Source organism: Rissa tridactyla, chromosome 4 (assembly GCF_028500815.1).
Source record: "Rissa tridactyla isolate bRisTri1 chromosome 4, bRisTri1.patW.cur.20221130, whole genome shotgun sequence".
NCBI lineage: Eukaryota > Metazoa > Chordata > Aves > Charadriiformes > Laridae > Rissa > Rissa tridactyla.
In genome coordinates this window covers 50,359,806-50,373,136 of record NC_071469.1, presented here as the reverse complement: position 1 = coordinate 50,373,136, position 13,331 = coordinate 50,359,806, and the positions used below count along the sequence as shown (strand labels likewise).

The window sequence follows — 13,331 nt, the reverse complement described above, 5'->3', positions numbered from 1 at the left end:
TGAAATTAGGTATATTTAAAATAATAGGCACTTAAAATAGCTTTCGGAAGAGAAAAGGATAAAAAAAAAAAGTAGTGATACCATATTAGTGAAGCAAGAGAGATGGATTCAGGCTTGACTCTTCTTAATTACTTTCTTTCTAATTCAGCGGAATCTACTTGGATTCTTTTCAAAGTTGTGACTAAAGATGTATCTTGTTACAGATTTGCTTACAAATAAGCACCTGTGCTGTCTTCTGATGAGAAGTACACTTTGTTATTATACTTTTGGCTTAGCTGTCTGTAATAAGAAGCGACTATTGATAGGTTGATTTCTGGATAACTAATCAACTTTAAAGCACCTGAATTTCAAAGTTCTGAAATGTCTGTTTATCTGTTCTATAACTTTTGAAACAGGAAACTGAAAAATACTATTCACTTTAGGAAATTGTTTGCCCTGAATAATGACTTCCACATCAGTACTCCAGTGTAAAGCACAAAAATTTCTAATTTAAACTCATCACATTAAAAAAGTTGTTAAAAATCAGGTAATAATAAAATAAATTCATAACTCTTAACTTATGTAAAATGCAAAAAATATGATTTCTAGATACAGAAACACATGTGCAAAATTGAAAGTGAAATTTTAGACTTTTTTCTTTGATGTGTAGCGCACTCTGTGACTTTCTTTTAAAGCAGAACTTGAGAATAGAAGGGTGCTGCTAACCCATTTTTGTTTTTCAAATCAAGTATAATTAATAGTTCTAAAGCAAAACAGAGTTAAAATCTTGGCTGGTATTAAGGTATTAAAGGTATCGAATAATTTACCAATGGTTTTATATTCTTTATTGCTTTGTTTCTGGAAAGATTAAAGTAACTTTTTCTACAAGGGATATATTTTCCTCTTCTAGCGTCAGACAAAAAGCAGTGGTCTAACTTGTCACCTATCAGCTTACAAATTGATTTAACTCACAACCCAGCATGTGAGAGAGTCGTTGGAATTCACATTCACACTGATATCTAACAGTGGCAAGCAGCAGCTTTCACTTCAAATTTCCCTCTATGAATAATATTAGCCATCATCTAATGTCTCTGAACATTACGCACTTTTGCAATGAGTTTGAAAGCATGCACACACGTGTACACACGCACCTATATGCTGAGACAGGGAAGAACATTCTTTAGATAGTTTTAGGAGGCTAAGGGAATCAAATTGCAGTTTTCTCCTTTTACAAGTTAAGTTGGAAACATCAGATAACTTCTACTGGGCAAGGAGAGCCTTAGAAGCTGCCTTGAAAATAGCCTGCAGAATAGCACTGTGTAGTGGACACCAAAGGGGAGAGAAATAATGAATCAACAAACATCTCCAAAAGTCCCTTGAACTAAATAAATTCTAAGTGTGGGTAATATTTGACATGCATTAGAATCACGCTACCTGCGATACCAAATGAATAGGTAGCAATGAACAGAGAATCATGCTTGAAGCCATCTATTGTGCTTTACCTCACTCGTTGTAAGGTCATTGCTCTAGAAAATTATCAGGAAAAAAAATTTTGGTCACCAGAGTGGCAGCAAAATAAAAGTCTTACTTCTAAAGCACTACTTATAAGCAAAGCAAACAAAGATTAGTAAAACACGTCAGTTGGTACTTCCTTACTCAAAAACAACAGATAGCCTAATGTGTAATACTGCTGCATCATTGTTATCATTTCCTTCATGTACTTCAAGAATTTTATTTCCTCTCATTCAACTGTGGAAATTGTTCATCTTGCTTGTCAGCGAAATTCAGTGAGTTCAGTGCTTGGCCTTAGAAAGTGCTTGGAAGTACAAGGATTAATACAAATGGAAATTACAAGTATACTCTAGTAGTTATATCTGAAATATAGCAACAAATTTCCTTGGTTCTGCCTTATCCATGGTACCTTCAAACCAATACCTTTCCCTCAAGGCAAAAATTCATACTTGCGATGAATAGTGCCTGTAATTCTGTGAAAAGAATAATTCTTTTTTATTCCACCGCCACTTTATGTGCATGGAAAAAAAAATTCCTTCAGAAGGGCATAACTAGTATAAAATCAATGAACCATAAAGCTGGATTTGTTTTTGTAGTTTATCACTGAATGTGAGAACACAGGTTCACAGTCTATTCTTCATTTTGAGGGCATAAAGTCCTTGACAATCAACAAGAGATTGCTCAACTCTTTTAGGAAATATATCAGTTTATAAGACTAAAATAACTTCAATATTCACTAAATGTCAAAGGCAATTATTTGATTTTTTTAAATTACTAAATGCCCACAACTTTCTAATGGGAAATAATTCAATCGTACCATTGCTATTTCAGGAAAAATCATATCTAATCCTTTGGCTAACGGATATTTTCCCAATTTTTAGTTAACTGAATTGTCATTCCAATGGGTGTTCTGCCCCACTAGAAGGAAAATAATGAAAAGAAAAAAGAATGGTAAAAATGAAAGGAGGAAGAAACAGGGAATGTACTTTAACTATCCACGGTAAAAAAGTGAGGTAAAGGTGAGGAAGGGTCTCTCCAACCAGGGCTGTTACACAGCTTTTTTTTTTGAGGAATTTGATATGGTCCAGATTTTCCAGAAGAAAAGAAAAAGGAAATGCATATCCAAAAAAAGGGTACTTTTCACTAACAATGATAATTTGTGAAAGCTAGAACTTTTTGAAATCAGTAGTAAAAAAGTCAGTTGAGCTGAACTTCAATCTTCGTATAGCTTTACTCATATTAGTACAATTCTGATTACTTAATGCTATTTAATTCAATGAACTTCTGCATAATTAATTTTTCGCTGATTGAAAATGTATTGAAATAGAGTAAGTGACTGAAATACATTTTGCTCTTGACTATGCTGGTGTAAGTCAAGATCAACTTTAGAGAAATCAGCGTCAAGATCAACTTTATAGAAGTCAGCATCAAATTTATGAAGTTGTTATTAAGAGCAGAATCCTTTACATTTGCTACCATCATTCACCATTTAATGTTTTGATGTCATTTAAATGCGGAGCTGAGATGCTAGGAAGATATTCATCACCCTCTTTTTATTATTACATATTTAATTACCTTTGCTGAGAGTTCCAGATGAGTATCATGGACTGGTTGAATTAAAATTCGTTTAATGAGATGGAAAAGTTTAAGGCCCCCAAAAAAGTTAAATGCCATCTATCATTTATTGTCAAAATACATGACATATTTAAGTTCAGTCTTATTATTTTCCAGCTTATACATAGCTTTCAGAATCTTTATGAATTCTGAATAAATCATTTATTGCTCTGTGAGGCTGCAAGCAATCTGGTACAAATGTTTATGAAAAAAACATATTCACAAGGAAAGCTCTGTAAATTTCTGTGTAGCTCAAGACTGTCCTTATCCTCTAAAGTATGAAGATGGAAAATTGAAGGTCTGTGTGGGATCATTTAACTTTGACAGGCAACTTCCTTGTGGCTTCTCATTCATAAATAATTTAAGCTCTGTCTTTAAATCAGCTATATTGTTTTCTTTTCTTCTCCTTTCCAAACATGAGAAAGCCTTATTCCAACCTCCTTACGGGCTAAATTCACTCCTAGCCTGTTTATTTCCATCTATTCTAGTGCTGAAATTGTCCTTAAGCTTAAACAGCTTTCTTCATCTCTGATGTTTATCTTCTGAGCCATTCACAGTGAGCAATTATCTCCCCTCTCAGGCTTAGTTTTATCAGGTTAAACATCATGCTCTTCTAGTCCATAAAACAGGATCTCTGTTCTCGTGATCATTGTATTTGCTCTTGTCTTTGCCTGCTCTTCTCTGAATTTAGCAGCCATGGACATTGCTCTGGATGAATTCTTACTCGTCATTTGTACAGTGGTATCAATACTTCTCTGATGGTTCTGAAACTACTTCGCCTGCTTACAGTCTGAAACCATATGTGATTTTTTGATAGCCGCTTAACCTTGACAGGTTACAGTCTTTTCTAACTACATTCCCACAAGTTGGAACACAATTTGGCTCAGCAAATTTGTCACAGCATGCAGTGTCCAGCCTCAGACAAAACTTAGAGTGGATTCACTTTATGATTTTTTAAAAAAAATATTTTATGGTATGGTTTCAGCACTTCTGTTAGCTACAATGCTTTGCATCAAAGTACTGCAACACATTTTAATAATGAACTGTTATCTTTAAAGGAAGCTTGGGAAATTCATGTTGTTTTTCATTGTCTCAAGTATTGTTCATGTCAGAAGATTTTTTTTTATCACTCAGAAACCTATTTAAAACCTTGTGTTAACGTCCCACTGTGTGTGATCTCCTTAGGGGTCTTAGGCTATGCTGGCAAGAGGCGCACACTCTGTAGACCAAAACAGTTCGTGCTGACGACTTAGCATCCACAGTGACATTACAAACGGGGTTTACTTTGCACTGACTCTAGCCTTGTCCCAGGGGTTGAGCACTGATCAGCAGCTGGAGTTACTTGTTTCCACCTGGAGAACATCTTTTTATTGAATTTACTCTGAAATTGGCACTGTCTGAAAGACTGTCTTCAAAATCACATTCATGATCCAAATTGAAATGACTGGGTAGACACATACGTAAGCTACTCTGTATGGGAAAACTCCACATAATGAAGACACTATCTACTTTTAGTAACAGGGTTAGATATAAAACAATGTCCAGTTTGCCTTGCACAATAAAGTGATTAATAAATTCCTACAGAGGAAGTGTAAAAACAAGAGAGTTTGACACCTTGCAGCCATGACATTCTACCCTCTAAGAACAAATTATTATCAGTTATCTTCAGTACAGAATGGTAAAATATATATCAAAAGCCAAACAAAGCAGCACATAGAGTTTATTCACAATATATTTGAGGCCAAAATAGCCTCAGCTATTTTGCCTAGCTACGTAGTCCAGATAGAATTTTGCTTACCTTCCTAAAGTAAATGAAATTGTGACAGCCAAAAGAAGTTGGTCCTAATATCCAAGTCAATCATAACTGTTGTGTCTCAGGACTTAGGTAACAAAATCCAAATCCTTCCTGAGCAGGAACTGTATGTATCTTTACAATGTCAAGCATGCTTTTGTTTTTTAGTGATGTAAATCCTGTGGTTTCCAATAAGAATTGTTCCCACCTTACCTGTAGTTTCAAAATGCAATATATTAGGATACCTTAGAAAGACAAGCATATACTTCAAAAGACCACGACATGCTGAAAAATACATGCTACTCTTGGGACAGCTTTAATTTTGTGCTATCATATGTGTTAATGGGCAAACAAGAATGACCACAATGAGCTGCATAAGAAAACCTGCTGTTTCTTCTCCACAGCACGAGCCCCGGTGAAACTTTGATGACAAATAGTGATTTGCTCCAGTAACTATTACTTAAAGCATCTGCTGTACGTACTGCAAAAACACTTGTGTGATCTTCTTTGACTTGATTAAAGATACCACTGACTCAAACAGCTCACGATCTATATTATTTTGCTTACATTTGCAGAAGAAAATAGACCTTCCTAGGGAGCTGTAAAGCAGGCAAGCCAGGAGACAGGCTTCGCCTTACAAAATATTTACTTAATTTAAATCTGGGGTGAAAGTAAGGTTAATTATCGCTATGCCAGCATTTTGTTTATGTATAGCAACAAAAACAGATTGTGGTGTTTAATTGTGCTATACCTAATTTATTAAAAGATTATATAATAGAGGAACATGGGAGTTTTCTAACTTTTTCATAGAATGGTCTTATCTCAGGAGAGACTGTCTTATGTATAGATTTATATATACATATTTGTGTGTGTGTGTCTATGTATATAATTATGCTGCCTAGTCACTGACTTACTGTGCAGTTCATTTCACCTCCCAAACCTCAGTTTGTCTGCCTGTCAAACTGCATCGCAGATAGGCATTGTCTGTCTGCAAAAACTTATGGAGCACTTGAGGTCAATTTTAGAATCTATGTATTGCTACCTATAAAACTCAGTACATACATTTGGGGACATGCTTCTGGGGGAGAAAAGCTTTACAAAATTAGACTGATGCATCTACTGTAATAAAAACATAACTGAGTAGTGAAAAGGCCAATTGTTACAGCCTCCTAGTTTTAACACCTATTAAGAGCAATCTCTGATGAATGCCAGAAAACGCAGTGCAAAATATTAAGCAGTCTCCTGCCACATGAAGCCTGAGTACGGGGACAGTGATCATTAGTGGGCTCAAGCGGCTAAAGGCAAGGATATTTTTGATAGTGTTGGCAAACCCAAAGTACTCTATGCCACTGTGTTAATACAGAATGAGTTCACACACTTCCGATTATACTGCATATTATCACTGTTGGCATCCCTGTGATAATTCCTTAAGAATGATTGAAAAATGCCAGCTATAAAAGGAATTCCAGCATTTTGCCCAAGGCTTCTTTCCCTCCCAAATGGACAGGGAAATTATGGTAAAACCTTAGAGCTCAATTAAGTTAACAGACTCTTACTTGGAGCATGGGAAGCAGCATAAGCTGGCAGGGTTTGTTCCAAATGTAGCTCTCCATTGCATGCTCCCAGGGCTTGCCACTGCCATTTGAGTCCTTCTGTGCTACACCATGCCACTGCCTCTAACTCTGCCACCACAGCGAAACCTTCACATATAAAAAGGGGCCAGTTCATTCATCACAAATTTGATGAAAACATCAACAAGAAAGAAAAGTTCTGGTGTAACTTCTCAGAAGTATTAGGCTGTGCCCATTTTATTCTACTTTTCCCCATCAGTTATGAAGCAGTCATTATGTAAAAGGTTTGGAATTAACTAATTCGCCCTATTTCCCATTCATCTTAGTGTGACACATTTACTTTGGGAATGGTCGATAACAAATAGATAATTCTGAAGCTACAAAAGAAAATCAAATCAAAGATTATCAATCAAAGATGCTGAAGTTTAGAAGACAAGTCCAGCCTCTATACGGTAAGATCTCTGAATTCACCTGAAAGAACCTTTGGGCTTTACAGAAACCATTCATAACAAAAAGATGACTGATCATTTACATAAAGTGTTTGCAAGACCGAACTACTTGCTTGATCTGGTCTTTTCCATTTATTTATAGTATGAGTTACCAGTTCTGGTTTCATTCTCAGCTCTGATTTAAGTTACCAGTGGAACTTGCATCAACTTCAGCAAAAATGTTTACCACCTGCTTAAAGTTTCAGCTGCTGACTGAAGGATGGCTGGCCAATAAGACCAAGTTAGTTGATCCATTTTGTGCTTTACTGAGATGTATGCTCGGTCCATCTCAGCTTTGAGCCTGGGCTGGAGGACAGTCATCCCAGGGTGGTGAGTTCAGAAGCTTTGGGCTTAGTCATAGCAGCAGTCTGGGGCCATGCTTATGTTTCTTGATATTTTACACTGCTTCAGATTAACATTTGTGAAGTGGAAGAAGATAATACTTCTCTGCCACAGACGCTATTTAAATGCTGTGATATGCTTGGTTACTATAACGATTAACACCAGGAAGGTAGATAATTTGACATCAAGGAGCAGGCTGTAGAGTTATTTTTGTTACAGGGTGAACTTAGTACTCTGGAGAACGGTGTCTAGTGCAGAGGGACTTCAAAATTCTGACATGAGCACTTTAAAAGCAGATAAAGAAGGAGGAAATGCATAATGCATTTTAAGAGGTACTTACATGTTAAGCAGTGGCAGTATATTATTCTTAGACAGAGCTTTGAATTAATAAATTCTTTGGATTTATATATTTTTAAAGCCTTTTGATCTTACTTTTTATAATTAAAGCAATGCAGCCTAAATGCACATAATAGAAAGTGGCAGAACATGCCAACACACCTTTGGGGACACAGAATCATAGAATACTTTGGGTTGGAAGGGGCCTTTAAAGGTTATTTAGTCCAACCCCCCTGCAATGAGCAGGGACATCTTCAGCTAGATCAGGTTGCTCAGAGCCCCGTCCAACTGGATCTTGAACGTTCCCAGGGATGGGGCATCTACCACCTCTCTGGGCAACCTGTTCCAGTGCTTCAGAACCCTTATTGTAAAAAATTTCTTCCTTATATCTAGTCTAAACCTTTCCTCTTTTCATTTAAAGACATTACCCCGAGTCCTATCATAACAGGCCCTGTGAAAAAGTTTGTCCCCTTCTTTCCTGTAAGCCCACTTTAAGTTTTCTCCAGGTTGAACAATTCCAACTCTCTCAGCCTGTCCTCACAGGAGAGGTGCTCTATCCGCCTGAGCATTTTTGTGGCCCTGCTCTGGACCTGCTCCAACAGGTCCATGTCTTTCTTGTGCTGAGGGCTCCAGAGCTGGACACAGCATGTGGGATTTTATGCTCCTTCTTGCAGCTTTGTTTAGTCTCAGAAAATTAATGCCAACATTGATAAGCAACACTCATCATAAATTCAGGTCTGATAGTGCTTCTTTGCCTCATTTGGAGAGTAAAAATCATTTCGAAGACTTAGATCTCCTGTGTTGTGCTCAGAGGCTTGAACAACACCCAGGGCACTCAGACAGTTGCCAACAGAGTTTTGTCAACAGAACATCAAATTAAGCTTCATTTTAATGCTAATTTCCATTTGTACATGAAGTTGTGGTGAGAAATGAGTACATTTCACTTGACGCTTTGGTATCTGTAAATAACAAATGGGTTTGTATCTTGACAGCAGGATTGGTGACTTTTTTTTTTTTTAATTTATCTTCCTTTAGAACCGAGGTGGAAAAAAAAATGTATAAATCTCTTATTTGTTTTCAGCTCCATAAGAAGCAGAGCGCTTATTTCAAGACAAATAAATTTTCAATCACAAATGGATTTGACTGGGTAAACTCCAGGGACTTGTAACAAGATAGAGAGCATTTCAATCCTATGACATCGGTTTGAAATTAGCCCAGGTGAACAGAGAGCAGGAGTCATTTTCATCTAACGTCTGTTCAGTAGCCTACACAAAATGAGTTCCTGGGGTTTAATGCATGCATCTCCTTGGGGTCACACCGCCACTTTACAGAAACCAACATTAATCAGTAGTCAGCCTGAATTATGAATATGCACAGACAAACTAGCAGTAGTGTGCAAAGTAATCCACACTGCAAAGGAACTATTCTAATTAAACATACCCAGTAACAGACGCCAAAGGATCTGCTGCTATTCAGGAGAAAAATCTTGTCGACAGTGTTCATAGTTCTTTGAAATGACCCGCTCAAAGCATGCAGCTCAACAGCAATCAGAAAGGAAAACTTGTTCAAAGTTACTAGGAAATACACAGAGAAAACAGGAAGCAGCATTATTCCACTGTATGAACCCATGTTAGATCTACACCTGGAATATAATTTTCTTTTTTCATTGCCCCATCTTAAGAATACTGGAGATCTAGAACAGTTCCTAGGAAAGACATGGGAATAATGATGATCTGAAGTATAGCACTGATTGAAAACAGAGAAAGACTAGTTAAACAATTGTTCAGTTTGGAGGAGGGTCAATGAAAAGATACATTAAAAACGAGTGAAATCATGAAGGGGATGAAGAGGAAGAATTGGCATGTTTGTTCATTTTTTTCACATAAGAGAAAAACTAGGAAGTATTAAATGAAATTATTAGGCAGCAGGTATAAAATAAACAGACATACCTTTTCACTCCATATGTAATTAAATTATGGAACGCATTGCCACAGGATGTTACAAAATCCAAATGTGTTTAGAAAGTCATTAAAGAGGTTCGCGGAAGTAAGGCCCACCATGAATAATTAACACAATGCAGTTGGCAACCTCTGGTGCTGGGATGCCTAAGCTGCTGATTACAAGTAGCTTAGAATATAAGCTTGGGGGAAGCACTTTTCTATGCTATCATTATTTTTCTGTTTTCCAAGTATATTTTTCTCCTGGGCATCTACTATTAACTCTGCCAAGAGAGGCTACTAGGTTAAATGGTATGATCATTTCCACAACAGTCTAAAAAGTCCTACTTGCCTATTGTTTCTGTGAATATATTCAAAGCAAACAACCAATTGCTTATTGTGGGAAATGTATTTAAAAGGTATCCAGCATCTGATTATAATGAGCACAGGAAGCAAATTATTCTCCAAGGGCAAAATACCTCTTAGAAGGGTTTTCTGTTGGTTGGGAGGTGGGCGCTAAACACAGCTGCCTTTTTATCATTAATTCAAAAGTGCCATGATAATTCCATCTCTGAATATGCACGCTGAGAAATATTTGGTTAATTTATAAGGGCAATAACATCAAATTCAGGGGAAAAACCTGTTTAATACTTCAGAAAAAAACAGAAAACAATGTTTAGCATCTTTGTAATTTTTACCAAAATGTTTTGCTTCAAATTTAACTTTCTGAATGCTGGTATTTTTTAGAATCCTAAAGAATGTAAGGGCTTATTTCAAATTATCTCCTGTAGCACCCAGTATACTGTAATTTAGAGATGCATATGAAGTTCTTTCCACACTGAGATTGTCCAGTTCTTGGTATAAATTGGAATTCTGTATTATAGCTTTTTTTTCTTACACTGCATTTTCAAAATGAGAGTTGTTTACCATATTTGTTGCAGAGGAAGTTGTCATTTTCTGACTCTGTGGAGCCAGCTACGTACATACACATTATATATTCCTTGTGTACTTTCCCTGGACTTTTTAGTTTCTCAGTATAAAAAAACCCAAACAACAGTTAATTTTATTTCTTTGTGCGCTCTTGCATTTAAGTGTCATATATAAGCATCTAGCGTTTTCTTCTTTTAAATCAATAGGTTGTGTTTTCAAATAGTTCACAAGCATCTAACATAAGTGTCTGCATTTTGCTTGGAAGCAAGGAAATAGTCCACGAAAAGGACATTGTAATAAGAGTTGTATATGTGTCAAGGCAATGGCTGCAGGAGCAGACAGGACCAGTTTTGTAATTCAGTCGATTCTCCAGCACCCATCTGCATGAAAGCCGTGGACATTCATATACTCACCAGTATTTTCGCTCAAAATCTTAACCAATATAAAATACCAGCTAGCATTGAACTGGCATATACAGATGAATATTTAACTTTCTATATCCAGAATTTTCAAAGGAAAAGAATAAAAAACCCCAGCAGTTTTACATGAAGACACTAGTAAAAGCAATAGAACTTTCCATTAATGTAGTAATCAAATTTGTATGTCTGGAACATTATCGCACATAATGGATGGGAGATTTTTTTAACTGTTATTTCAGTCTATTTAATTTGAAGAACTGCTATACATCATGAGAAATTATTTTTGGACCTTATCTCTGAAATCATCAGATACTGAGAAGTGTTCATCAAGGCTATTGAAATAATCTAAAAAAAATGTTCTTGGTTAAATTCTTAGCTAAGCTTTTAAATCTCCTACCTGTCAAGAAACAAGGGACATATTTATTTATGAAAGCCCAGAAAAAGCAGAGGATCAGTACCAAACTGAAGGCTCTTCCCATTACAATGGGAACCCACTGACAACTGACAAAAACCAGTTTGAGGCTGTTCCCAAAGGTCTCTTTCACACTGGGTACTGCAGTCCTAGCTCAAGGGAAGGAGGTAAAAACCTTATACTGACCGCAAATAGCTTAATGAACAAATACCAACACATTAGAGAATAGTTAAACAGTATTATTCCTTCTAAATCATGCACATAGCTTCAATTAGCTTCCCAAAAAGCTACTGAGATTAAATTGTTTTAGAGAATGATAAACTCTACTCAGAAATTTGGTGCAATCATCAAGGAAAAAGGTCCAATCTGCTTGACTACAGCATGAAACTTAACTTCTACAGAAATGTTCTTTTAAATTCTAGTCACCAGAACCCGCAGATCTTAGAAAAGAGAATGCAGATATTACTGATGTGAAGATGACAGATAATCCAAACCAACAGATAGTGAGTACTGAGACTATGAAGACTGGACATGAAAAGGCCCAAAAAAAGGCACAAGCCTGTGTGGAAAACTTTTTGACTAGGGAATACTCTACAATCACTGCTTCCCCCTTTGTGGACATGCTATGTATCTCCAGCAAATATATCTATATTTGGCAACAAATACCATGCTGTAATTACTTGCATTCAATAATAGCATATTTTCACTTTTGATAGGATAAACATTTCTGGGCCTTCTATTATATTTATCTAGCAGATTAGCTGAATAATTCACATAAATAATGCACCTTCTTTTCTCTCTTTTATCTTCCGTCGTCTTTTGTGATACAAGAATCTCAATTGGTAGATTTTAAGAAAGTATGAAGATAGCAAAATAAAATAAATTAAAACATCAGAGTTCCCCTCACCGTATCCCTCCTTGCTGGGGTGCAGGGACAGTGGAGCTCTGGTTCTGGACCCGCTTCTGAAAATGAACAAACCAGCCCAACATCTGCAGGTGTGACTATGGAGCAGGAAAACAGGTTGCATCAGTATGCAAGTCTTTCTATAGTTCCATATTTTTTTGCATTTGGTTAATTAAGTTCTCCCTGGAATGTCTGACTAAAACAAGATAATCTCTACTTTGCAAAGATTAACCCCATTAAAACCAATTAACACATAACAAAGAAGGCTTTTAACGTTTTACAGCTGAAGGCTAAGGAGGACTCTACTGAGGAGGATTAGAGGGGATCACCTGTATCTTTAGTTTATGACATCTCATTAAATAATTTATAATAACCGTCAAACATTTTAGATTTAAGAAGTTGTAAATGTTTAAGCAGTAGGATCCATTAATTGCAGTGGAGAAGTTTCTCTTATACTATTCAATGCATGGGAAAAGAGGAAAAAAGACAGGTAGGACAGAGGTCATAAGAAAAGCAAAGACTCAAAGATAGTACCTTCAGCATGTGGAGATGCTGGTCACTCTCCCGCTACTGTGAAAGACAGTAATAACAAGTTATATCTTGCGTTTATAGTAAAGGAAAGCAAGTCAGGCAGCAGCTATATCACCTGGGACAGGCACTGCTCTCAGCCACTGCTTCAAGAGTTTCGCATGCACCCTCATCTCCCACTGATAACACTGTCACATGAATGCCATACCAGCTCCCTGCTGGGTCAAACTGTTCTAAGATAAAGATGCTTAAAATACAGCTACTCTTATGAGAAGGAGACTAAGTCATCCTGATACAACTTTGTAAACATCAGACTAGAGAATTTCCCTAGAAAGCCACACTTGTAATCAAAGGACTTCATACTGAAATCTACCTTTGTTTCCTCGACTATAGGAAAAAACCTCAAAACCCCACAAACAAAAAAACACCCCACCTGCCCCTTTAAAGCATTCAATGCAGAGATTATATTTTTTCTGACTATGGATAATGACTATCTATATAGGCTCAGTTTTTTCTTTGCATTTAACCCTAATTCTCCTGAAGAAAATCTCTGACAAATGTCCGTGA

At 36.5% G+C, this 13,331-nt stretch overlaps 1 long non-coding RNA gene across 2 annotated transcripts in view; it reads right to left on the bottom strand.

Moving 5' to 3' along the window:
• LOC128908842 (uncharacterized) overlaps nt 1–12,861 on the bottom strand; it is a 28,323-nt gene extending 15,462 nt beyond the window's left edge. Inside the window, exons 1-3 of one of the 2 annotated variants that reach the window (XR_008466143.1) lie at nt 12,771–12,861; nt 9,075–9,208; nt 4,904–5,110 (exon numbers count right to left, since the gene is read on the bottom strand). This is a non-coding gene — a long non-coding RNA (uncharacterized LOC128908842). Of the gene's footprint in view, nt 1–4,903; nt 5,111–6,453; nt 6,553–9,074; nt 9,209–12,770 lie in introns of those variants that run through there. The other variant, XR_008466144.1, reaches the window with a different exon arrangement.
• Nucleotides 12,862–13,331: the final 470 nt, after the last annotated feature.